At 46.4% G+C, this 27,185-nt stretch overlaps 1 pseudogene; it reads right to left on the bottom strand.

The window, feature by feature from the left end:
* Window positions 1-255: 255 nt before the first annotated feature.
* On the bottom strand, window positions 256-26,667 carry LOC138762433 (zinc finger protein 235-like; annotated as a pseudogene).
* Window positions 26,668-27,185: the final 518 nt, after the last annotated feature.

Below are 27,185 nucleotides of genomic sequence, written 5' to 3'. Positions count from 1 at the left end.
AGATGGGCCAAATGACCTGTTTCTGTGTTCTGTGGTTCAACAGCAGAAAGACCATATGATCCTAACTAAAGCCCAAGAACAGCCCTCACTATTCAACAGACAACATGCTGGATGTTCAAGGTCCAGGTCATTTATTTGTAATGTGCCAAGTACATTAAGCTGCTGTAGGGTTGCAGAGGCTGTTAAGATCAGCTGGACAGTCCGATCTTGGTTAGAATGACAGGAGTATGGGTCAGGTTAACAACAGGATCCAGCTCACTTGTGGACCCACTGTTGCTTCAACATATCAGCTGACTGGGTGAAGCTCTTGCCGCAGCTGAAGCAGGTGAAGGGCCTGTCACCAGTATGGACACTCTGGTGCCTCCGCTGGTTGGAGAACTGGGTGAAGCCCTTGCCACACTCGGGACAGGTGAAGGGTCTCTCCCCGGTGTGGACCCGCTGGTGCTCTAGCAGGTTGGAGGTCTTTATAAAGCCCTTGCCGCACTCAGGGCAGGTGAAGGGCCTCTCCCCAGTGTGGACCCGCTGGTGCTCTAGCAGGTTGGAGGTCTTCATAAAGCCCTTGCCGCACTCAGAGCAGGTGAAGGGCCTCTCCCCAGTGTGGACACTCCAGTGTACCTCAAGCTGAGACAAATTGGCGAAGGCCTTCTTATACTCAGGACAGACGAATGGCTTTTCCCTGGTGTGGACCCGCCAGTGCATCTCAAGACTGAACCTGTTAGTGAAGGCATTCTCACACTCAGGACAAATGTGTGGACCTGCTGGTGGCTCCTTAAGTTGGAGGCCTGGGCGAACTCTTTCCTGGACTCATGGCAGACGAATGGCTTTTCACCAGTGTGAATCCGCTGGTGGGTCAGCAGATGGGAGGTCTGGGTGAAGCCCTTGCCACACTCAGGGCAGATGAAGGGCCTCTCCCTGATGTGGACCTGCTGGTGTTTCATAAACTCACTTGATCTTTTAAAGTTCTTCCCATAGATGGAACACTGAAGTGGGTTCATCACTGTGTGAACGAGAGGGTGTTATCAGGGGATAAATCAATGCAGACCTGCCCTAGGGCACAAAATGCGGGCTCAGCCCAATGGAGGCTCCTGGAGAGCTGATTAAATCAACACCAGGGCTTAGACTAGGGCCAGGACCTGAGGAGAAGCATCCTCTAGCCAGGCATTGCAAGCTCTGGAACCGTGGGAGTCTTCCGTTCTGGGACCCCAGTGCTGAATTGCCTTCGGTCCCCAACAAGCACCAGGAGCTTTGATGCATCTCACGTGATGTCACTTCCTGCATGCCTGTGTGCTCTCTTCTTTCACATGTTGATGAGGCACTTTCTTGGTCGAAGAGACTTCTGGGTAAAGGCCATCGCTATGAAAGCTATTGAGTGATTGTCATTAAACAAAGCTGTTCTTGGGCCCGTGTCTCCCAAATCAATCTTCCAGGGCACAACTGCAATGATGGACAAAACATGGTCACCAGTCAATGCACAGAAAGATCCCATCAACGATGAAGACGTCAATCATTGTTTTTATGTTGATTAAGGAATAAATATCCCAGGTCTATTTCCCAGTGCCTCCTCAGAACATACCAGGCCATATTTTGTATAAGTGTGAGGAGAGGGGGACGTCGGCCCGTAACGTTGGGGATTCTTTTTCTCTTCCACCGATGCTGCTCGACCCACTGAGTCCCTCCAGCAGAGCGGAGCGACTAGCACAGCACAATTACAGCACCAGGCACCCGGGTTCCAATCCGGCACTGTCTGTAAGGAGTTCGTACGTTCTCCCCATGACCTGGGTGGGTTCCTCTCAGCCTTCACAAAAAAATCCTCACGGGGTTTGTCAGTTAATTGGTGTATTTGGGCGATACAGGCTCGTGAGCTGGAAGGGTCTGTTACCGTGCTAAAATTACAAATAAAAATAAGTTTTGTTTCGGGTTAGATTGTAGTGTCCAAGTCTCCAACCAGCACAAAAATTTAAAGCTTATGACAGGGGTGGCCTAACTTGCTTAATGTAAGAGCCACAAACGATGCTTGAGAGCAACAGGACAAGAACAAAATTCACACATTTGTTTTTATTGTTACATACACATTGTTTAACAAAAAATTTATATAAATTTTAAGAAATGCATATTAAATGCAATAATATTTATTCATACATGCAGTTTTTAAACTGATAATTTGTATTAGTTTCAATAATCACAAAGACACAAATATGTAAAAAAAGGTAAACCAAAAAAATTATAGATATTTTAATCAGATTTCCATCTTACAAAATTAGTCTTATTATAATCATATTTTTTAATGACTAAAATACAATGCTACAAATATCAGGCTATTAAAGACACGAGTCGGATGGGTGAGGGGGAGAGACCGGCAGCGTGTCGGGTGGGCGAGGGGGAGAGACCGGCAGCATGAGTTGGGCGGGCGAGGGAGAGGGACCAGCAGCGAGCCGCACATGGCTCATGAGCCGCGGTTTGGCCACCCCTGGCTTATAACTTAACATTAACAATGTAACGCACTGAAATCACCAGACATAGTGGAAATACTGTTTGAAGTTCTGTCATTAACTTAGGATGGGTCACCTCAAAGGCCAAGTTCTGACCCAGACATTCTAAAGCACCTTTTTATTTGTTTTCTAAAACCCCTCCTTCATCAGGCCCTCCCCTAACTTTGTCCCCTCTCTATTTCCGATCTAAACGCTGCCCCTGCTTGATCATATTTGGAGACACAAGGCCGGGTTTCATTTTCACCTCTACCTTTCCACCATCTCTGGTCCACTTCACTCTGTCAGGCTGCTCACACTGTTCAGTCAACATGTGGATGAGCAGAAACTTTCCACACGTGAATCTGGGGCAGATGCTGCCATTGTGTTTGGACCCAGCACAACCTCAACTTCCATTGTCTGGGACGCAGCAGAGTTTTTAAAAATCTATATTTAATGAGACAGCCTCCACTCTTCATTGGGCAAAAAATCCCAGATCCACCCCTCTCTGGGAGAAGCATTTCCTCACTCTCTGCTTAAATCTAATTCCCAGAATCGTGAGGCTCTTCCCCCCTTCCCCCCAGTTGGAGTCTCAACCACCAGTGGAAATAATCTCCCCATTTCTATCCTCTGCCTTCCTTTCTTCAATTTATGTTTCTAAAAGATCCCCCCCCCCCCCACCCTTCTCAACTCCAGAGAATAGAAGTTCCGGATGACTCAACCTCTCCTCAGGAGATAACCACTTTTATCTAGAATCAACCTGGTGAACTTCCTCCACCCCCATTTCCAAAGCCAGAGACTTTACTTGATCATTCTGATATCTCCTCGCCTCTATCCTGGACAAGAAACAAATGTACGTCCACCAAATCGCAGCCAGCAGTAAATTAAAGAGGTGTTCACATATTCACCACCCCACAACCGGCCCCCATACCCCATTCTTCAAGACTACTGACCTACTCTGGGTTCAGTCGACAGACACCATTTTAAAATCCCCATCCATATTCTTTGGTTCCTTCCTGTTCCTCGTAGCCACCATCTCAGCCCCTCCTCCAGTACAGTATCAGGGGTTAATAGATTATTTTTTTGTGGTGGGGTGGTTAGTGAGGAACCACAGGACATGGGATTAGTGCAGGAAAGTGGTGCCAACATAAAAGAATGGTCATTACCTCATAGAGGGGAGTCATTCAGTGTCGAAATAGGCCTTTCATGGACCAAAAAAACTCATTCACACTGGTCCACCTGCCTGCGTCTGACCAATATCTTGCTGATCAACATAAACATAAGAATCAGGAGCAGGAATTGTCCATCCAGCCTGTTCAACCATTCAATGAGATTATGGCTGATCTGATCTCCATCTACCTGCCTTAATTCCCCACAATGTAAAAATCTATCCAACCTTGTGTTAAACATATTCACTGAGGTCATTGCTTTAATGGGCAGTGAATTCCAGAAGCCCCTTTCACACTCACGTGGTCCCAAGAATTGACCGCCAATCGGCCTTTAAAGTGTCTAGTGTGAAAGCAAAATCAGCTCAATGACGGCCTCAGATGATGTCATCTCATGTCTGGGATTGACAGCCTTGACCCCTAGTACAATCCCTGGTGTTGCAATCAGCCAAGTGTGAAACAGGTAATTGTATTGTGGGATTGAAATGATCCACATTTTTGCATGAGTGCAAGAACGTGAAGGAAAAGATTAAAAGGTATAAACTTTGTCATGGGAAAGTCATAGCAAGAGAGAGAGAGGAAATAAATAGCAATGGGGGACAATTTTTAAACAGCGTGGGAAAGTTGATAGCACTATAGTGCACAGTTCATAAAGACCATGTGAAAAAGCAATGATGTAACTGACTTCCCAGAATGCTGTGTGGCAGAGAATCCCCTCCATACATCCCTTTCTCTGCTGCATGGAAATCTGGGAGGGCAGGTCTCCCATCATTTTTTTCCCACAGTATTTATATAATATATGATAATGCTACCAACTTTCCAACATTATATAAATTGTGCACTACAAACTTTCCAACACTATAAATTGTGTGCTAAAGTGCTACCAACTTTCCAACCCTGTTTAAAAATTGTACACTATGGTTATTTATTTTTAGTTCTTTCCCCACGGTCCCTTATAAAGGTTTTTTGGGTCAGCATAGCAAACAACAGGGGCTGAAGGGCTCATACTGTGCTGTGCATAAAGCTTAATTGTGTTATAATTAGGTATAATTAATTTGTTCAAATACAATATCAAAATACATTGATCCAGATTTAGGGCAGGTCCACCATCACTCGATGCATCATGGCATCACTGGTAGAAGGTAGAACAGTCCACACCCCAGGGATAGCTCCTTCCAAGTGTGAAAGCGTTCAGTGTCCCAGTTAAGAGTGGTCAAGTGTGAAAAGCCAAACCCCCATTCCTACCCCAGGACACTGAACAGCCAATTTAGTGGGATGCAAGTGTGAAAGGGGCTATAGATTCACTATCCTCTGGAAAAAGTAGGTTCTCCTCATCTTTCTCCTAAATCTAGGACTCTGAATCCTGAGGCTATGTCCCCTCGTTCTTGTCTCCCTGACCAATGGAAACATCTGACCTACCTCTATCTTATCTATGCCTTTCATAATTTTTTGTGTTTTTATAAGATCCCCTCTCGTTCCTCTAAATTCCAGTGAATACAGTCCCAGACAACTCAATCTCTCCTCATAGGCCAACACCCTTATCTCTGAAATCAACCTGGTGAATCTCCTCTGCACCATCTCTCAAGTCAGTCCATCCTTCCTCAAGTCAGGAGCCCAGAACTGCCCTGCAATTCTCCAGATGTGGCCTCACCAGGACCTTGTACAGTTGCAGCAGAAACCTGCCTGCTCCTAAAATTAATCCCTGCAGCAGTGAAGGGCAACATTCCATTTACCTTCTTGATATCCTGCCGCACCTGCAAACCAACCTTCTGCAATTAATTCACACGTCCTTCTGCACGACAGCACACTACAATCGCTTACCATTCAACATTGTTCTCCATCTGCCAGACCCTGGCCTACTCACTTAATCTGCCTACATCTCTCCGCAGCTTCTGCACAATTTGCTTATCCACTCAATTTAGGGTCATCCGCAAACGAAGATGGGCTGCATTGATGTACATAGTGAACAGTTGTGGGCCCAGCCCTGACCCCTGTGGAAAACTGCTCACCACTCGTTTACGTTTCTCTTTAAATCTCCCTGAGCAGTTTTGTTTGCAATACCAAGACATTGAAATTCTGCGTGGCCCCAGGAAAAGCATGTAAATCTGAACTTTGAGTTCAGTGCATAGGTGCAAGAGATGGGAATCCACAGAAGAGACAAGAGTATGTGGGTCAAGGAGGGCCTTAAATTCAAGGAAGATGGAGGCAGGGTTTGGTCAGATTGGCAATGAGCTGCTGTAATCGGTCTCATCATCTTCATTTTCATCTTCAAAATTTCCCTCTCCACGATCTTCGGTCTCACCATCTTCGCTTTCTTCAACTCCCTCTCAGGTCCCCTTTTCATGCTTCATGTTATGAATCTACTCTCTAGTTGAAATTTCCCTCCACGAGCTTCCAAGTGAAATCTCTCCCTTGTCCTTCTGTAACGTGCTGATCAGGGAAGTGAGGGTTAATACATTCCACCAACCCCTTGCCAGGGCTCCTCAGGGCCCGTCCGGTCGGTCGGCACCAGGGCAGGATTGTCCCGGGGGTGGGGGAGGATTGTTTGCCAGTGGATGTTGGGGAGGGGCAGCGTGGCTCCAACAAGGGCCAGACCCACGCCCCTGGCATCGACCACTCAGGCCCCCGGCAGCTCCGCTCGCCTGGGCCCAGTCTCACCTACACCCCCGAGGTCCAGGCCGCAGCCAAACCTGAAATCCCTGCCAATGAAGAGTGGGCAGTGGTCTACCAGGGTGTTGTTTCTAAAATCTATAGGGATGAAAATTTATCTTGGCCCATAGCACACACTGTGGGCGGCTGGGTCGGGTCAAACGGTCACATGATGGGGCTGTCACAGCCCGGGAAGAGGGGCGGAGAGAACTGTGCTTCAGAGGAGCAGCCCTCCGGCCCCCCGCCATTTCCAGGTGGAATGTGCCCCGGGAATGGTGTTTAATTGGGGCCGGAAACAAGGTATAAAGCAGCGAAGGGGGAGAGTATAAAGAAGGGAAATGCGCGTGGGGGGGGTGTGGAGGGGGGGTGTGGAGGGGGGGTGTGGAGTGGGGGTGTGGAGGGGGAGGGTGTGGAGGGGGGGTGTGGAGGGGGGTGTGGAGGGGGGAGTGTGGAGGGGGGAGTGTGTGGAGGGGGGAGAGAAACTGGTCCGAAATGGGGCATAGAGGCGGGCAGAGTTCATCAGATGAAACTGTGCAGGGCCGGGCTCACAGATGTTGATGGTAAAGGTGCTCACATTTGCCAGCCAAGCCAGAAAAACCAGACATGTGAATCGATGACCAAATTTCTTTCCCTGCTTCATCGGGAACACAGCACCCCTGTTTGGTCAGGGGTGTGTGAGGTGATGAGGCGTTGTTATTGAATTTGATTATGTGCCTTGTCTAGCATTTGAAAGGCACGTGTAGCCTCCCTGCCAGTCTGGAATGTGTCTGTTGCGGGTGGTCACGTGTCCTCCCCGTATTCAGAAGTCACCACCTGTCAATTAAGATTGGACTCCAGCCACCCATTAGTGCATACCTTGCCATTGGCTAATTGAAATTACGGTCATTATTAGCACTGCACATTCTTTCCCTTGGCCTCGTTGTCCAAGACCCAGACATTGCTCCACGCCAGGTCACTACTGTGGACCTCGATGGAAGTGTGTGTAAAGAGTGCACTTCACTGACCGATATTATTGCAATAAATCAATACTTGCACCCCTGTTGGTCAGGGAACCAGGTGTAAGAGTCACTGTTTGTAGAGTTAGAGCAGGTCAAGTGTAGGTTCACCATTGTCAGAATCCAACTGAAGTCCAAGGTGAACGTCTATATCATCGCTGATATGAATTAGTGATCGAGTACTGTTTAACCTCCTCCTGTTTGTCTCCCTTGTGTTACATCTGATTGTAACACTTGTGTCCAGACTCAACCCTGTGAACCCACCGAACCTGATACTCTCCCCAACACAACACTCCATCACTTCTTTGCTTCTCCCTCTCCACCCTTCCACCATGTCCGCATGTTGTCCTGTGGACCCACCAAACCAGAGTCTCTCCCCAACACTTTTCTTCTTCTTCCTCTCCGCCCTCCCACCATGTCCACCTCCTGCCTGTTGTCCTGTGGACCCACTAAACCCGAGACTCTCCCCAACACAACACCCCATCACTTATCTGCTTCTTCCTCTCTGCCCTCCCACCATGTCCGCCTGTTGTCCTGTGGACCCAACGAACCAGTCTCTCCCCAACACTTCTCTTCTTCCTCTTCACCCTCCCACCATGTCCACCTCCTGTCTGTTGTCTTCTGCGCCTCCCCTGGCCCCTTCACTCCTTTCCTCTCCCCACCTTTTCATTCCAGCTCCTGCTGGCTTTTTGCTCAGAACTTGACAAAGGGCTCAGGCTCAACACTTTGGAAAATCCCTTTGCTTCCTTTAGAAGTGTGACCTGCTCTTTTAGAACAATACAGCTTAGTACAGGCATTTTGGCCCTCAATGTTGTGCCAACCCACATATTCCTTCCAAAAAAAGGAACTAAACCCTCCCTACCCCATAACCCTCTATTTTCCTTTCATCCATGTGTCTGTCTAAAATTCTCTTAAATGCCCCCAATGTTGCAGCCTCCATCACCATCCCCAGTAAGACATTCCAGGCCCCCACAATCTGTGGAAAATATTTACCCCTGATGTCTCCCCTAAACTTCTCTCCTTAACTTTGCACAGATGTCCTCTGGTGTTTGCTGGGAAACAGGATAAATCTCCTCTGCACCCTCTCCATAGCTTCCACATCCTTCCAACAATGAAGTGACCAGAACTGAACACAATAATCTTAAGTGTGGTCTTACCAAAGATTTGTAGCGATGAAACATGACCTCTTTACTCCTGAACTCAATTCCCCCTGTGAGAGATGAGTAAAACTGATATAAAAATATGAAGATGAGGAAACTAATATAGATATATGGGTAAATGAATAAAGCCAGTATGAACAGGATAAGAAATGGATATTAGAATGTAGGAAGTAGAGTTAGTCTGAATAAGATAAGGGTCTTCTAGCCCTAGATAGAATTAGCAGGGTTTGCATATGTAATTAGTAAGCCCTAGACAGTATTAGCAAGTTCTACATATGAAGAGGTTGTGTAGACCTGAGAGTTGGGAAGGTGTAAATTAGAACAAAGACAGTTTGTGAATAAGGACAATGAGGACAATGACATAATGAGACACTGACAGGATACCCCCTGGTCCTCCAAGTTCACAGAAACAGCACGTTGGCAGGCAGGATTGCCTAATGCCAAACCTATCCAGGAGGCAGAAGAATTTTGTAAGGGGGAGGGTATTCCTATACTGAAATAAATTGCATAAAAGTTGGGTGAGCCCCAGTGTATGTGTGTATTCCCAGGGTAAGGGGAAGCACCCAACTTTGCATTGTTGTATAATAAATGTTCTTTTTTCTCAATTTTTGTCTCGAGCAATTTCTGTGAAGGTACTTCTGTTTCTAACAAATGGGTGCTCGTCCGGGATCCCACTCCCTCCACTGACAGTGTGCCCGACGACGGGCGTAGGGGCACTCCAGCTGATTCAGCTGGACTCATGGATGAAGGGTGACTGGTCAGTGGATGAAGCGAGTGATATCCGAGAAGAGGCATTGAGAACAAACAACGAGAGGACGTTAAGGAAGCGTGCTAGAACTAGCTACTGGATCTCGGTAAGAGAAATTTTACTTACCTGTTAGTATGGGAGGTGTGAGTAGTAAGAAAGAGAGTCCTAGTGAAGGATGAGAGGATCAGATAACTAAGCAAAGTCCGTTAGGATTAATGTTGTCTGATTGGGGTGCGGGGAAAACCCGTGGGAAGGACAAACAGACCATGGTCAGGTATTCCTGTTTGGAATGAGCAGGGAATATGCAGCCTGCTGGCTCAGGGGATCGCTTGATCACATGGTTTTGAATGAAAAGGAATGCAAGGACAAGAAAGATAAGGAACCTTTTGTCCCTGAAACACAAGGATGGGATGTGTTACATTCCCTTCCTCCTCCTTATGCTCCTCCAATGCCAGCTCCTATCTTCCCCCCCTCCTATGCTCTACCCTTCTGCACCTTCCCCTCCTCCCCCACAGCAAAAGAAAGGAGAAGAAAGTAGGGGTGGTATGATGACCCTTCACAAAGTACTCGATTACCACCTCTATTGACAAGAGAGAGAGGCGACTTTAATTCAGAGCAGTGTGAGACCCTCGGGGAAGAAAGGGCAGAACCCTTTGATTCATTTCCCAGAGAGCAGGAACCTAGACATAATAAGCCAGAAACTAACTGGATGAGACCTTTACGGGAAGTTCCCATGGGAGGGGGTCTCAGTTTTGTAAATGTGCCCCTGACTAGTCCGGAGGTGTGTAATTTTAAGAGAGAATGCCCAATGCAAGCCAGGGAGACACGACCTTACGCACTGATGTGTTGGAATATAGGGGTTAATTAATCATAGAAAATATGTACAGTTTGTATACATGAATTCAGTACTATGTAACAATTTAATATTTACCTCATGGTGAAGGGAAAGAGTAATGTAAGTAAGGGGCAGCCACAGTATGTAGCAAAGTTGGCTGATTACAGTAGGTTTAGAATTGTCTGCTCCAAAAATACAAAAGAGAGGATATGTATGAAACAATTTAGTAGGAATGTTAAGGCAAAAGGTGGTGTTGATTAGCACAAACAAAAAGAATCCTGACAGAGACTGTCATAAACAAAGAGAATGGAATCAGTAAGAAGCTAAGATAGAAGGAGGTGTTTAGTAGAACAGAAGAATATGGCCAGATGAGGACAAAGAAATAATTAGAAATATCTGGGGTATGAATTGATTTCTGATCAAAACAACAGGATATTCTAACCTTGAGGATTAAAAAAAAAGATGGGAGCTCTACACCCCAGATAACTGCAGAGCAGGAAATAAATCTTATGCAAGAAATCTAGCAAAGGAAGCCAACTTTTGTTCTGTATAAGGTTGAGCTATATAAACTGTAGAAACTGGACAGTAGAGGTCAGTCTTGGGGAATAGCTCACTGTGCAGGTGACCTATGAACTAATGACTGAACCAGAGCTCTGTTAAGCTTTATTCTTATGCTGTGGAATAAACTGATTCTCCTATCACTTCATTTAACAAACACGCTGGACTCAGACAACACATAGACTAAATTAAGGGGAGGGTAAAGCCAGAGAACGACATATGGAAGCAGATTATGAATGGGGGGGGGGGGTCACGGTTCTCAGTCAATACACACCGTGGGGCTGCATGGAGAACCATTGGTAAATTTAAGCATAGGACCCCACAGTGACAAGATGACCTTTTTTTAGTAGATTCTGGGGCAGCCCGGACTAGTACCTTACAACCACCTGAGGGTGTTAAGATAGAGGGGACCGTGATGATTTCGGGAGTAGGAGGAAGAGACTTTTCAGTCCCTGTATTAAGAGATGTAAGAATACAAATGGGAGAAAAGGTAATAACAGAGGATATTTTACTAGTTCCCCAAGCTGAAGTTTGTTTGTTAGGACGAGATTTACAGGACCAATTTACAGGACCAATTCTTCTGCCAGACCACAGGAATCAGGTATCGGGATTCTTCCCCTGCAAGTTACTTTAAAAGATTCTGAACAAGTAATTAGACAAAAACAGTATCCAATTCCTATGGCTGGCCGAAAGGGGCTGCAGCCAGTAATTGACCAGTTGGTGAAAGATGGTATACTCGAACCTTGTATGTCACCTTTTAATACCCCAATTTTACCTGTCCAAAAACCAGACGGTACCTATCAATTAGTGCAGTACTTAAGGGAGCTGAACAAAATTATTCTCACCCGTCACCCAGTTGTACCTAATCCCTATACAATAATGGGTAAAATCGATCCCCATAGTAAATCTTTGACCTCAAAGATGCTTTCTGGACCTGTCCGTTAGCAACAGAGAGCAGAGACATGTTTGCCTTTGAATGGGAAAATCCTTTTACTGGACGCAAGAATCAATACCGGTGGATAGTCCTTCCCCAGGGCTTTACAGAATCACCAAATTTATTCGGCCAGGTCTTAGAACAAATACTAGATGATGCTCCTTGGAGAGAGAATTGTCAGTTGATACAATATGTTGATGATTTGTTAATTATGAGAAAAACTTACAAATTAGTTAAACAGTATACTTTTGGACTTTTGAATTTTCTGGAGAATAAGGGTCTCAGGGTGAGCGAATCCAAATTACAATTTGTTCAATCAGAAGTTAAATACTTTGGTCATCTGGTAAATCAGGGAACTAGGAAAATAAATCCAGAGAGGATACATGGTATTCTACAGATCCCCCCTCCCAAGAATGCCCAAGAACTTAGGAAATTCCTTGGTTTAGTGGGACACTGTAGAATCTGGATTGAAAATTATTCTAGCCTGGTCAGATTTCTCTGTGATAAACTCACGATTCTAGGGGGCGAAGCTGTTGTCTGGATAGAGGAAGAGATTAAAGATTTTAACTTGGTGGAACAGTGCCTTATTAGTGCCCCAGTGTTAGCTTTACCCAACCTAAATAAGCTATTTGACCTATATACCAATGCGAAAGGAGGTGTAGCCACCAGAGTACTAACACAAGAGAGGGCAGGCTGTAGACAGCCAGTTGCTTTTCTGTCAAAAGTTTTAGACCCTGTTTGTCATGGTTGGCCAGAGTGTGTGCAAGCCATCGCAGCCACTGCTATTTTAGTTGAGGAAGGACGAAAGATTATGTTTGGTGCCCCGATGATAGTTCACACCCCTCACACAGTCCGCAATATTCTCTTACAACGTGCTGGAAGGTGGCTCAAAGACTCTAGAATTTTAAAATATGAAGCGATCCTAATGGATAGGGATTATTTGACACTGATTACGAATAAAGAACACAATCCAGCAGGATTTAAGTGATGAGCCTTTACAGGAGGGTGAAAGGTGGTTTATTGATGGATCTTCCCGTTGCATTGATGGCACTCGCTATAGGGGGTATAGTGTAGTGGATGGAAAAGAAGGAGTGGTGATTGAAGCCGGTCACCTTCCCGGTCATTGGTCAGCACAATCTTGTGAATTGCATGCCCTCTGTAGAGCTCTCCAGGGTCAAGAGAGCAAGGTGGGCACGATCTACACAGACTCAGAGTATGCTTTTGGTGTAGTGCACACCTTTGGGAAGATCTGGAAAGAGCGGGGAATGATAACTGGAAAAGGACAAAAGTTGATCCATGAAAACTTAATTTTCCAATCTCTAGATGCTCTTACATTACCTGAGGAAATAGCTGTAGTTCATGTACGGAGCCATCAAAGTGGTAACAGTCCTGAAGCACAGGGAACAGACAGGCAGATGCAACTGCCAAACAGGCTGCGCTCACGGAGAAATAGACATGCAGCTGTTACTGCCCACCCCTGGAATATCCTATTCATTCTATTAAACCTGGTGATTGGGTATATGTAAAAGCATGGCAAGATCACCAACTAAAACCTGTCTGGGATGGTCCCTATTGTGTACTTTTGATTACAGACACTGCAGTGCGAACGAAAGAAAAAAGGGTGGACTCAAATACAACCAATTAAACAAGCTGCTGATCCACGGACTAAAGACATTGATAATCTACCCTCCAACGGGCGTGCTGTCCTTCATCCTTCTGATCTGAAAGTTACACTATGCCGGGAAAAAGTGCTGTAATGTTGTTTTTACCATTTACTGTATTGTTTATTTGTTGGTTCCCCGTTTTTGGGACATCCCTAAATTACTCATGATGTATTAAGTCCTCCTGGAATAGGGGCAGCAGAGGTGACAATTATTTACCTTTAGAATGTAGACAGGGCATCGATATAAAGTATAGTCATAGTGGGGTATGGGTTAATATAGGATCCCAACATGGACCAGGGGAACAGAACGGCTCTAGAGGAGTAGATTTGATTTGTATTTTGGCCTCTACAGGTATTAAAGAGAGGAGTTTTAAAGGGATAGCACAAAGGAGATGGTGGGACAAAGACGGACAGAATGGTAGTCAGGATTGTACATGTGGCAGAGATAGAGTTAATACATATGCTAATGTTCACAGACAGGCTGCAACTCACAGGCTCAGTGATACTTATGCTAATGTTCGCAGACAAGCTGCAACTCACAGGTTAAGTGACAAGAAACACCCCTCCCCAACTTGGTCTCCTGTAAAGCATCCTTTACGTCACACAGACATTCGGAATGTTAAAAAAACCACCACTGTAAGGGGAGTTCCAGCTGTAAACGAAGTAAGCTGCTCCAGAATACTAAAGCTGCTTGGCATTTAAATCGTTTAATCAGACTCTTGGAGATCATCACCGAACAGATAGCAATGTCCCTGAATTTAGGGGCTGAAGAAAAACGACAGATACGAGCCACAGTTCTACAAAACCGCCTGGCTCTCGATTACTCGTTGGCTGCTGAAGGCAGCGTTTGTGAAAGACTGGTTAAGGACAATGCTCACAACGGTCAGGCAGTTAAAGACACTTCTTCAGGAGTTCGAAAATCTTCCCATGCCCAGGTTCAGACGTGGCAACCTTGGTCCAGTGTGGGATGAACTAGACTTTTTATTGGTAACTGGAGTCTGATATCCACAGCCCTTATAGCAGCTGGACTCGCTATTCTGACCATTATGGTACTCCCCTGCCTAAAGACTTGTGTGCAGTATTTAATTCATCGAACCCCTCGTCAAATCACTATAACCCAAAGGATGTATGCTTCCCAAATTCTGTCTAATGATGCTGCGACTGCAGTTTGTTTACTGACCAGCTGGGAAAAAGACCAAGTTTACAAGTAATACATTTCAGTTGAGAGATCAGTAATACTGATCTAAAAGAAAAGTGAGGATTGTAAGAGATGAGTAAAACTGATATAAAAATATGAAGATGAGGAAACTAATATAGATATATGGGTAAATGAATAAAGCCAGTATGAACAGGATAAGAAATGGATATTAGAATGTAGGAAGTAGAGTTAGTCTGAATAAGATAAGGGTCTTCTAGGCCTAGATAGAATTAGCAGCTTTTGCATATGTAATTAGTAAGCCCTAGACAGTATTAGCAAGTTCTACATATGAAGAGGTTGTAGCCCTGAGAGTTGGGAAGGTGTAAATTAGAACAAAGACAGGTTTGTGAATAAGGACAATGCGGATAATGACATGATGAGACACCGACAGGATACCCCCTGGTCCTCCAAGTTCACAGAAACAGCACCTTAGGCAGGCAGGATTACCTAATGCCAAACCTCTCCAGGAGCAGAAGAATGTAAGAGGGAGGGTATTCCTATACTGAAATAAACTGTATAAAAGTTGGGTGAGCCCAGTGTATGTGTGTATTCCCAGGATAAGGGGAAGCACCCAACTTTGCATTGTTGTATAATAAATGTTCTTTGTTCTCAATTTTTGTCTCGAGCAATTTCTGTGAAGGTACTTCTGTTTATAACAGAATCTTTACTCACATCTCAGGCTGCCAGTCATGTATTCATACACTGTGCATACTCACCACTCAAGTGTGATGTGGCTCTTACAATGTGTCTCACTGAGCATGCTCACCACTCAAGTGTGATGCGCTTCTTAGAGTCTTGCAATGTTCATGCTCCAGCATAAAATAGTCCCAAGTTTCCTCTGTATATAACATACCTCCTTCTTTAAAAAAATATTAAAAATTTAAAGATTTAAAATTTCTTAAAATAAATTGTTATTGCTTCTTTACCTGCAATTGCCATTAAGAATTATGGAAAAGCAACTGATGCACAAGGGAAAGACTGATCACCAGGCAACAGCGTGTCGAACTCTGGCTTTACCCTACCCTCAATTTGGTCTATATGTCGTCTGAGTCCATTGTGCTTGTTGAATGAAGTGATAGGAAAAGATATTCGGTTTCACAATCAGTTTACTACATAGCACAAGAATAAAGCTTAACAGAGCTCTGGTTCAGTTGTCAGTTCATAGGTCACCTGCTCGGTGAGCTATTTCCCAAGACTGACCCTTACCCTCCTGTTTATATAGATCAACATTGTTACATTGACCACGAGTTGGCTTTCTTTGATAGGCTCCTTGCCTAAGATTTATCTCAAGCAATTTCCTGCTCTGCAACTATCTATGGTGTCGCCCTCTCATCTTAATCTCCCAGGCCAGAATATTCTGTTGTTTTAATCAACACCTCCCGTGTACCACAAGTGGTCTATTTATTTTGTTTTACTCTGACATTCTCAGTCATGGTACTCTTATCACTTATCTTTGCAATACACTTATCTTCCTGTCACTGGCCAGTTTCAGAATAAATCACTGTCCCTATGGTTCCTCCAACCTCATCCTGTCTAACTTCTCCTATCTGCTATCCTGTTATTCCCATGTGTGCCTGTAATGGAGGATTAAAACCATGTACTCAGATGCTTTTTGCTTATGTGGAACTGACGACACTGGGTCCACACGCAGGTCACCTTACTTTCAGAACTAGCAGATGTAATTAAACTCAGCCATGGGGATTTATCTGAAGATACACTTTGAAATGGAATTCCACTGTGAGGCCCAGGGAAAGCAGTTGTCAAATACGACACTCTGAAATTAACGAATTGGTCACAACCTGTCTTGCTCGAGAAGTTTTAATAAGTCTTTGTATCTACGAGATAAACCAGGAAGTTATAACATCCTGGTTCCATAATAATTAATCTTCTAAATTGTAGAATGTAATGTTCAGTTTTGATTTTGACTGACAAATATTAGAAGGAGTAGGCGCATGATTAATTGTTTTTGGGGTATATAAGCCTGTGGTCCTGCTGCTGAAGTTTAGACTCTCCGAGGGGTGGGAACACCCCTTGTCAAGAAGGAAGAACAGCCAGAGTCCGAGCAACGTCCCGGTCGGGGGAGGTGGAGAAGCTGCTACCAGCGCCCTGACAACCTACTACAAGTGTGCAGTCGTTGCCTCGCTTCGGCAGTTGGGACCAGTCCAAGCGTTGATAAGTATAGTTGGGAAGGGCTTGCATATTGTAGTGTGAAATCAGCTTTTGAATTAGTAATAAACATTTGTATAAACTGAACTGCTCTCGGTGTGTGTGTCTATTTTCTTTCGGTAGCTCAAACACTGTGACCAATCTAAATGAACAAAATGAGAGGTATAAGTTTACCCAAGACAATTGGCGCTGCGAGCAGGGTTGGTCTCAAGATGTTTCGCCGAAAGAAACAGGTGAGCCCTGAGCAGTTCTTGATTCCTGGATGGACTTCCAAAGACGATGGGTTTGGCATGTTGGCCAATACCCTGTCTTTGTTGGGACCACCCATTAGTTGGGATGAGAAGTTAGACTCATCAAGTGCACCTCTGGGAGAGCGGGTTGCCACTCTCCTTCGAGAAAGTAAATTTCCTGATAAAAAGGGAACGCTAACGAATGGTTTTTGGCTGCTGGCCACAGCATTACGCCACTCCGTTCAGCGTGAAGCAGAATTAATTCAAAGAGAAGTAGAATCTCAGTGCAAAAGAAAGCAATTAGAGGAGGAGCTAGAAGTCCTGCGACAATGCTGTTCCATGATGAGCGAGATTGTTCGCACCAGTCAGGACAGAGCCAAAGAATGGGAAGATAAGCATGTCCAAATGATTTGCCGTAATATTAAACTCCGGCAGCAGCTCTGTGCAGATAAGGAAAGGCATGCAGTAGAACCCAATCCATATCATAATCATGCCATGATAAGGAATGGTGACGATCCTGATGTAATTGAGGATTGGGATGGGAATATCTGGAATGACAATGGTAATAATGCAGATACTCCTCAGCATGTGTCTAACATACTACCCTCTCCATCTGCTGTTCACGCCCGCCCTATAAGGCAGCAGATTTCCCAAACAGACAGAAGGGGGGATGATGTAAGGGTAGAGATGGAAGGGATAGATACCCCGGTTTCCCATGTGGACCCAGGGGAAAATACCCAAACCCCTGATTATGCTCTATGGCCTACTCCCTCTGTTGGATGGCCTCCACCTCCTCCCCTAGACTGGGTGGAGGACCCTGTGAGCCAAAGTGGGAACAGGGGTCGGAAGGAGTCAATGATCCGTGATTTCTCTGTAAAAGAGCTGGCTGCCATTGGAGATCGATTTAGGCAAAAAGCAGGGGAACATCATCCCCAGCTGCTGAGTCCTCCTGGCCCAGCTGTGCTTTCTGCTCCCACTGCTGCTTCTATCGAGCTGGCTTCTCCTGCTTCAGTTATTCATGATGAGGTAAAACAATGGGTTAAACAGGCTCTTAAAGATAACAATAGCATGTGGTCCTGGAAGCCCCCGAACCCTTCTGAAGCCTGAAGGTGTGGGCAGGATTCCCGTGTCTACCCCATCGAGACACGGCGCACACACGGGGATCCGCAGCCCTACATACCGTTAACAATCCACTGGGGTGGGGGTAATGATCGCCAATACTTGGCTTTGGTCGACACCGGTGCAGAGCACTCGGTGATTCCTGGTAATCCCGACCTCTGGACTGGACCGGCCTTTCGAATAGAGGGGTTGGGAGGAGCGGTCACCCTGGCAAAGGAAATAAAAGTCTGTGCCATGGTGGGTGATAGCCCTTCCCCTGTCTGGTTACATGCCCTGGTGGCTGCTACTGACGAGTGTATCCTGGGTATTAATATGTTGGCCGGTATGGCCCTTAATATTAGCCAAGGGGGATTTGAATTTGGAATTCGAACTATTACAAAAAAACTAGTAGTGGGTCAGGCTAAGTGGGATCCTGTGATGGTGCCAGCCCCCATGAAACCAGTGTGCATTCCACAATATCGTCTCCCTGGGGGGCAGGAAGAGATTACTGCCACCATCGATGCTCTGCAAGAAGAAGGGGTAGTGAGGCCCGCAACGTCGCCCTTTAATAGCCCTGTTTGGCCAGTCCAGAAGCCGGACGGCTCCTGGAGAATGACAGTTGATTATCGATTTTTGAACAAACATGCCCCACCACTTGCTTCAGCAGTTCCGGACATTGTCACCCTTATTGAAAACATTGCTACTGGGAACTCAGGAACATGGTATGCTGTCATTGATCTCGCTAACGCCTTCTTCAGTATTCTTATAGCTGAGGACTCACAGGATCAGTTCGCCTTTACCTGGAAGGGGCGCCAGTATACCTTCACCCACCTTCCAGTATCGCCTTCCCTCTCAATTCACCATTATATTGATGATGTGGCCTCCTGGAGCCTCTGGCAGAAACAAGAGGGTCGCCGAGTCCCGCTGGGATTCTGGTCACGTACCATGCCCGAGGCTGCCACTCGTTATTCTGTTTTTGAACAACAGTTCCTAGCCTGTTACTGGGCCCTGCTAGAGACTGAAAGAATGACAGGTGATGCAGATGTTCAATTGCGACCTGCACTTCCTATAATGAATTGGGTCCTGGCTAATGATGCTAATCTAAAGATCGGGCGGGCTCAGCAGTCTTCTATTGTTAAATGGAAGTGGTATATTCAGAGTCATGCGACCAGAGGGCCTGAAGGGGTGGGCCACGTACACGAACAGGTGGCTTACCATCCCAGGTCAGGAACTCAGTTATCGGAGGAGGGGGATGGTGGCTCCAGTCAGTATGATGAGTTGAAGGCAGTCACTTTACCACTAGATCCCCATGATCACCCTCTTCGCCTGTTTACTGATTCCTGGGCTTTGGCTAATGGACTTGTGGTATGGATGCCTGATTTGCAAAAGAACAACTGGATGATACATGACCGCCCAGTATGGGGCAAAGAGTTGTGGCAGCTGTTGTGGGATGCTTCCCACCATCGTGAGATAACCGTTTATCACGTTGATGCCCATACCAATATGGCGACTAACATGGCTCAACATAATGCAGTAGCAGATCAGCTTGCCACTATCAGCTGTGCTGATACCGTCCCCCTGGCTCAATGGGCACATGAACAGAGTGGTCATTTGGGGGAGAAGGGATCAGCTATGTGGTCCCGTACACATGCTTTATCCGTCCATCAGGATGATGTCCGCATGAACGTACGTACATGCCCAGAATGTCAGCTTGTGAAGTTCCATACCGTTCCACCTGGTCCGCATGGCCAAATAAAACGGGGTGCTCACTCAGCTGCGGTCTGGCAAATTGATTACATAGGCCCCATGCTAGACTGTATGGGTAAATATTACGTCCTAGTAATGGTTGACACCTTTTCGGGCCTGGTTTTTACTTTTCCCACCAAGACGGCCGACCAAGCTAGCACTATCCAAGGACTAAACCATTTGATTTATCGTTATGATGTTCCAGAGGAGATTCACTCTGATAATGGCTCGCACTTCTCCGGGAAAGCAATCTGTGATTGGGCAAATGACAACGGTATTTTATGGGTCCACCATATTCCTTATTACCCGCAGGCTGCCGGGTTAGTTGAACAAATGAACGGCTTACTGAAGGAACAAATTCGTTTGTTAACATCACTGGGGACCCAGAAGGGATGGTGCCATGTGCTGCAGCAGGCAGTCGACAATTTGAATCATCGCCCTTTAAAAGAAGGTACACCTTTCCACCGACTTCTTCACGCTCCTGAATTACAGCCTATTCCAGAGGAATAACAGTCATTGCCCCCCATCCCCGAACTAGAGAATGTTGGAGAAAAGGTATGGGTGGCACCACCAGGTAGTGGCCCTCCTGTAAAAGGGGAAATAGTGACACCTGCCCAGGGTAACACTCGGTGGGTAGCTATTGAGGGACAGGATGATTTAGTCTGTTTAAACACTGAACGCTTATGGTATCGTGAGTGACATGTGTCAGGCTTCTTTGTTCCAGGTTCTCCATTTTACACTCCTGGTGATCTGGCTTAACAGCTGCTTTGATGCCAGCAATTGGATTTGTAATGTCGAGGACGTTCCAAGGGAGTTCCCCGTGGGAAACACGGTCCGATGCATTACACCAAGGAAGTCCTCGGTCACCAGCCTCAAGTGCAGCTTATATAAATATGTTATTGTTCAGCATGTTTCAAAATCTGTTCGTGAGCTCCAGTATCTGGGTATTGTGGCCAACAAGGATAATTTGAGCCTTGGTTGGAATCCTTTCTCATGGCTAACTGCTACATTTGGGGGAGTGGGCCACACTATCCTCCGTTGGTTGCTCGCATCATTGCTTATCTTTGTAATTGTTGTTTTGATTTCTCTTCTTTCGCTCCCTCTGTACTCAAATACTGGTTAGGCCTCGCAAATGACAGATTGTGACCAAGGGGTGGAATGTAATGGAGGATTAAAACCATGTACTCAGATGCTTTTTGCTTATGTGGAACTGACGACACTGGGTCCACACGCAGGTCACCTTACTTTCAGAACTAGCAGATGTAATTAAACTCAGCCATGGGGATTTATCTGAAGATACACTTTGAAATGGAATTCCACTGTGAGGCCCAGGGAAAGCAGTTGTCAAATACGACACTCTGAAATTAACGAATTGGTCACAACCTGTCTTGCTCGAGAAGTTTTAATAAGTCTTTGTATCTACGAGATAAACCAGGAAGTTATAACATCCTGGTTCCATAATAATTAATCTTCTAAATTGTAGAATGTAATGTTCAGTTTTGATTTTGACTGACAAATATTAGAAGGAGTAGGCGCATGATTAATTGTTTTTGGGGTATATAAGCCTGTGGTCCTGCTGCTGAAGTTTAGACTCTCCGAGGGGTGGGAACACCCCTTGTCAAGAAGGAAGAACAGCCAGAGTCCGAGCAACGTCCCGGTCGGGGGAGGTGGAGAAGCTGCTACCAGCGCCCTGACAACCTACTACAAGTGTGCAGTCGTTGCCTCGCTTCGGCAGTTGGGACCAGTCCAAGCGTTGATAAGTATAGTTGGGAAGGGCTTGCATATTGTAGTGTGAAATCAGCTTTTGAATTAGTAATAAACATTTGTATAAACTGAACTGCTCTCGGTGTGTGTGTCTATTTTCTTTCGGTAGCTCAAACACTGTGACCAATCTAAATGAACAAAATGAGAGGTATAAGTTTACCCAAGACAGTGCCTTTGATGTTTTCTCTCTGCCTTTACAATTAGCAGTTTAGTGTAACCTTGGGGATGAAAGTATTTTTTCTCTTTGTATTTGGAGTCAGCAAATTCTACATACTATAATCAGCCAACTTTTCTACATACTGTGGCTGTTACTTAATTGCATTAATATTTCCCCTAAACAGTATAATTGAAGTACATAGTAAATTGTTACATAGCAATGGATTAATGAGTACATAATGAATAGTACATAGGCATATTTTCCATGATTACTTAAGCCCTTGGTTCCAACAAGTGTTTCCCTTCTAATGTGTTCAATCAATGTATGAAGGTTTGTGAATCGAAGGGGAAAATGGGCCATTCGATAAGTCCATTTGCTTTATCTTGCCTGAACATATTTAAAGATCTGGCCTGTTCTGGTCCATAACATGGTTTGTTTTTAAGCAGGTCATTTAACGTGGGCTCAGTGCGGTTTTGAAAATACTAGCGCTTAACGTGGTTTTAGAAGACACGTAACAGAACAAAGGGTCAAGTCCGTCTCTCAGGCAGCAGAGACAATCCCTCGTTCTAAGGTGGGGGTGTGGGGAGGAGAGTGTGCTACCATTTTAACAGTAAATATAATCTCTTTAATCTGAAATGCTAAATCAGTTTCACATTCTGCAGCTGGTCTATCCCCTATTTAGATTTTCGCCATTTTGTGATCTTTAAACATCGCATTTAATTTTTTTTCAATATTGATCAACACCTTCTAGTTTAATATATGCCCTTCATCCAAATAATGTAGCTGGGTTGGTTTCTGTAACTTCTTGGAGAAGAATTTAATTTCAATCTTAAAAAACAATCCTGCCCAGACAGGCCAATCATTATTAGCTTTGATTACTAAGCAAGGTCGGGGTCGATATGCCAGTTTCCACCCCTGTGGCTCACATTATCTCTCCAGCTCGCACTTATTTCTCCTACTTCTGGTCGGCCTCCTCTTCCCACTCTCTAATTTTGCATTTCCATTTATTTGATGGATTGTGCTGAAACCACTATTTGTATATATTTGTTACATGTAACAATCTTCAATCTGAGGCGCCTGCAAGCTCACAACAAGACACAAGAGCAACTTGTCCGTGAACTACTCTTTGCTGACGATGCCGCTTTAGTTGCCCATTCAGAGCCAGCTCTTCAGCGCTTGACGTCCTGTTTTGCGGAAACTGCCAAAATGTTTGGCCTGGAAGTCAGCCTGAAGAAAACTGAGGTCCTCCATCAGCCAACTCCCCCACATCTCCATCTGGCACACAAAACTCAAAACGGTCAACCAGTTTACCTATCTCGGCTGCACCATTTCATCGGATGCAAGGATCGACAACGAGATAGACAACAGACTCGCCAAGGCAAATAGCGCCTTTGGAAGACTACACAAAAGAGTCTGGAAAAACAACCAACTGAAAAACCTCACAAAGATAAGCGTATACAGAGCCGTTGTCATACCCACACACCTGTTCGGCTCCGAATCATGGGTCCTCTACCGGCATCACCTATGGCTCCTAGAACGCTTCCACCAGCAATGTCTCCACTCCATCCTCAACATTCATTGGAGCAACTTCATCCCTAACATCGAAGTACTCGAGATGGCAGAGGCCGACAGCATCGAATCCACGCTGTTGAAGATCCAACTGCGCTGGGTAGGTCACGTCTCCAGAATGGAGGACCATCGCCTTCCAAAGATCGTGTTATATGGCGAGCTCTCCACTGGCCACCGTGACAGAGGTGCACCAAAGAAGAGGTACAAGGACTGTTTAAAGAAATCTCTTGGTGCCTGCCACATTGACCACCGCCAGTGGGCTGATATCGCCTCCAACCGTACATCTTGGCGCCTCACAGTTCGGCGGGCAGCAACCTCCTTTGAAGAAGACCGCAGAGCCCACCTCACTGACAAAAGAGAAAGGAGGAAAAACCCAACACCCAACCCCAACCAACCAATTTTCCCCTGCAACCGCTGCAACCGTGTCTGCCTGTCCCGCATAGGACTTGTCAGCCACAAACGAGCCTGCAGCTGATGTGGACATTCACCCCTCCATAAATCTTCATCCACGAAGCCAAGCCGAAGAAGAGAGAAATTACACGACCGTTCCTGGTTGATCCTGCTCTCACTGGCCGGCTCGTGACTCCTCCCCCTTTCTTCTCCATAAAGGCTGCTATGCCACAAAGCCTGCCCGCAGTTTGAGTCTGGGCTAGTGTGAGCAACCAATAGACGGTGCCTTCAGTTTCGGTAACCTCAGTGTTTGTGCATCATGGATCTTTTTTCCCACGAGTTGTTCTGCTGAAATTCTTCCTCCTGCTTCATGTCATTTTGGAACAGTTCTGGTCAGCTGACAATGGAAGGGACTGGTCCATTTTCTGATAGATTGTGGCGATGCACATTCTGGTAGCGGCAGATCAGCCCTGCTTGTCATTCACAGTCGACAGGGCACCGAGGCAAAGATAGCGTCACAGGACTGTCTCATCCAGTCAAGCCACTTGTGTCATCAAGACGAAGCGTCAGGGCTTTGGGGACGGAATGGGATGTGACTTAAAGGCTGCAGCATGAGATTCAAATTAAAGCAGTTGTGAATCCAGAGCTCACAGCCCGTGGTCTTAGTCTCTTCACTGCGTGAGCCCGATGAATCTCCACATCCTGGATGATACAATCGTACGTCCACCAAACCGCAGCCAGCAGTAAATTAAAGAGGTGTTCACTTATTCACCACTCCACACGTGCCCCATTCTTCGAGACTACTGACCTACTCTGGGTTCAGTCGACAGACACCGCTTTAAAATCCCCATCCATATTCTTTGGTTTCTTCCTGTTCCTCGTAGCCACCATCTTGGCCCCTCCTCCAGTACAGTATCAGGGGTTAATAGATTTTTTTTGGTGGTTAGTGAGGAACCACAGGACATGGGATTAGTACAGGAAAGTGGCACCAACATAAAAGAATGGCCATTACTTCATAGAGGGGACCATTCAGTATAGAAATAGGCCCTTCATGGACCAAAATATCTCATTCACACTCATCTACCTGCCTGCGTCTGGCCGATATCTCGCTGAACAACATAAAAAACAGGAGCAGGAATCGGCCATCCAGCCTGCTCAACCATTCAATGAGATTATGGCTGATCTGATGATCAGATGCTCCATCTACCTGCCTTAATTCCCCACAATGTAAAAATCTATCCAACCGGGGAGAGTATCCGTGGTCAGGAGTTTAGATGTGCAGATGACTGGGGCATCGGGAGTTCGAATGGGCGGGCAGTGAAGCATCGGCAGATCGGATGGGGAGCCAGCCGGGGAGAGGATCCAAGGTCAGACATTTGGATGGGCGGGAAGCTGGGGCATCAGGATTTCGAATGGGCGGCCGGCTGGGGTGAGGATCCCCAATTGGGAGCTTGGGTGGGCAGTCAGTCAAACATGGGGTGGGGTGGGAAAGGGCTCTGTCGATTCTTACATGGGTCAAAAAAAAGGGAGGGGGTCGACTATAACATGGTACGGATGATGAATAAGTACGGTAAATGCCCAGGGATATCAGGGAATTGCAAGGAGCAGAATTCAACAAGGGGTCATAAATCATTGGTGGGAGAAATCCACAGGTCCCAAATAACACTATTACAGTGGAGCAGGCACTGGTCAAGGACATTCACAGGCAACAACACGAGTTTGGTTCTGGAGATAACGACGCCTCAAAAGCGCTTCAAAAGTCATGAATGGGACCAAAATCAGTGTCCATCAAGGTACCGATCAGACAGGCTCCATCCGTACCAGCCAGCCCAGCAAGTACCAAGGGGAAGTGACCCAGGAGATCTGATGCAGGTTAGATGAAAATTCCGATGTACAGGTGCAGGATGGGGATTATACAAACACACGAGGCCTTGAACTGCAAAGAAAATCCCCATCGGAACAGCAATCTGGACCCCAATCGTCGAAGCCACCCACAAACTGGTGGGACAACACCTTGTATTCTGTCTCCGCAGTATCAGACGGCAGGGTCAGGGACTTCCAATTTCCGTTCACCCCCTTTTCCGGGGTCTCCTCTCCTCCAGCTCCCCACCCCCTTCCCTGCCTTCTCCCATCAGATATCCCTCACCCTCTCCCCTGCTCCTCTCAGCTTCTCCCCTCCCATCGGTGCCCACATTTAAACACTTTCCTTTCACCTTTTTATTCAGGGTCTGTCTCATTTTTGTAACTCCTGGAGAAGGACTCAGCCCCAAAATGTCACCTGCCCTTGCCTTTTTATGGATGCTGTGTGACCTTCCCTAATTATCTCAAAATCCACAGGTTGCAGCGCAGAGTTTCAAACAAACAATTGCAAACACCAAAGGCTACTTGCAAAGCGAAGTCCCGTCCAGCAGTTAACGACACTGACGTCTTCTGTCTGCCTTATGATCTTGACATCAAAGCCCAACCACAGACCCACAGGCTGAATGAACTCCTCCCACACAGGGAGAAGGTGAACAGGTGAACAGTCTCTCCCTGGTGTAAATTTAAGTGGCCCTGCAGAGAGGGAGACTCGGTGAATCCCTTTCCACACTTGCTGGGAGACAACGGTCTCTCCCCGGTGTGAACTCTCTGGTGCCTCCGCAGGTTGCTGGAACGAGTGAACCTGATTCCACACTGGGAGGAGGTGATCGTTTTCTCCCCAGTGTGAACCTGCTAGTGTGTCTGCAGGTCAGACTGCCAAGGGAACCCCTTCCCACAGAGGGAGCAGGTGAATGGCGACTCCCTGGTGTGAACACTCTGGTGTGCCTGCAGGCCGAAGGTCTGAGAGAACCCCTTCCACAGAGGGAGCAAATGAATGGTTTCTCGCTGGTGTGAACCCGCTGGTGTACCTGCAGGTTGGATGGCCGAGAAAACCCCTTTCTACACAGGGAGGAGGTGAACAGTTTCTCCCTGGTGTGAATTCTCTGGTGTTGTAGCAAGGTGGAGGACTGAGAGAATCCCTTCCCGCACAGCGAGCAGGTGAACGGTTTCTGCCCAGTGTGAACCGATTGGTGTGTCTGCAGGCCTGAGGACTGAGAGAACCCTTTTCCACACAGGGAGCAAGTGAATGGTTTCTCTCCGGTAAATCTCTGGTGTTGTAGCAGGTCGGAGGATCGAGAGAACTCCTTCCCGCACATGCAGCAGGTGAACAGACTCTCCTCAGTTGCAACTCCAGCTCCTTGGAGGTTTGAAAGCTCTTCCCACAGTCAAAGCAGGGAAATGGGCTCCCCATAGTGGGGACACACTGGTGTGGCAGCAGGGCATCAGAGCTGGTGAAACCCTCCCCACACTCGGAACAGGGGAACGGTCTCTCCCCAGGGTGAGTGCAGTGATGTGTTTCCAGCAAGTCCAAAGGTAGTTCCTCCTCACCACATGCCTCACTCTGGTGTGTTTTATCTGCCGCATCACTGGGCTGAGGAATCCAGTCAGGGTGTCACACCATAATGTGCTGTTGTGTGAAGCTCCCTGCCTGGAAACACACCGCTTTCTTCACCCTGTGAAGAGAAGATGATGGAGTGAGAGGGAGCAAGGCATTCTCTGCAGCCAGTGTTCCAGGACGACACATCCTGGAGCCACGGCTAGCAACACGACAAACCATGGACGTGTCCTGAACTGTGAGAAGGATCACCACAGACAGATCGACACATGTGGGCAA

Source organism: Narcine bancroftii, chromosome 4, assembly GCF_036971445.1.
Source record: "Narcine bancroftii isolate sNarBan1 chromosome 4, sNarBan1.hap1, whole genome shotgun sequence".
Classification (NCBI taxonomy): Eukaryota; Metazoa; Chordata; class Chondrichthyes; order Torpediniformes; family Narcinidae; genus Narcine; species Narcine bancroftii.
This window is presented reverse-complemented; position numbering and strand designations above follow the sequence as displayed.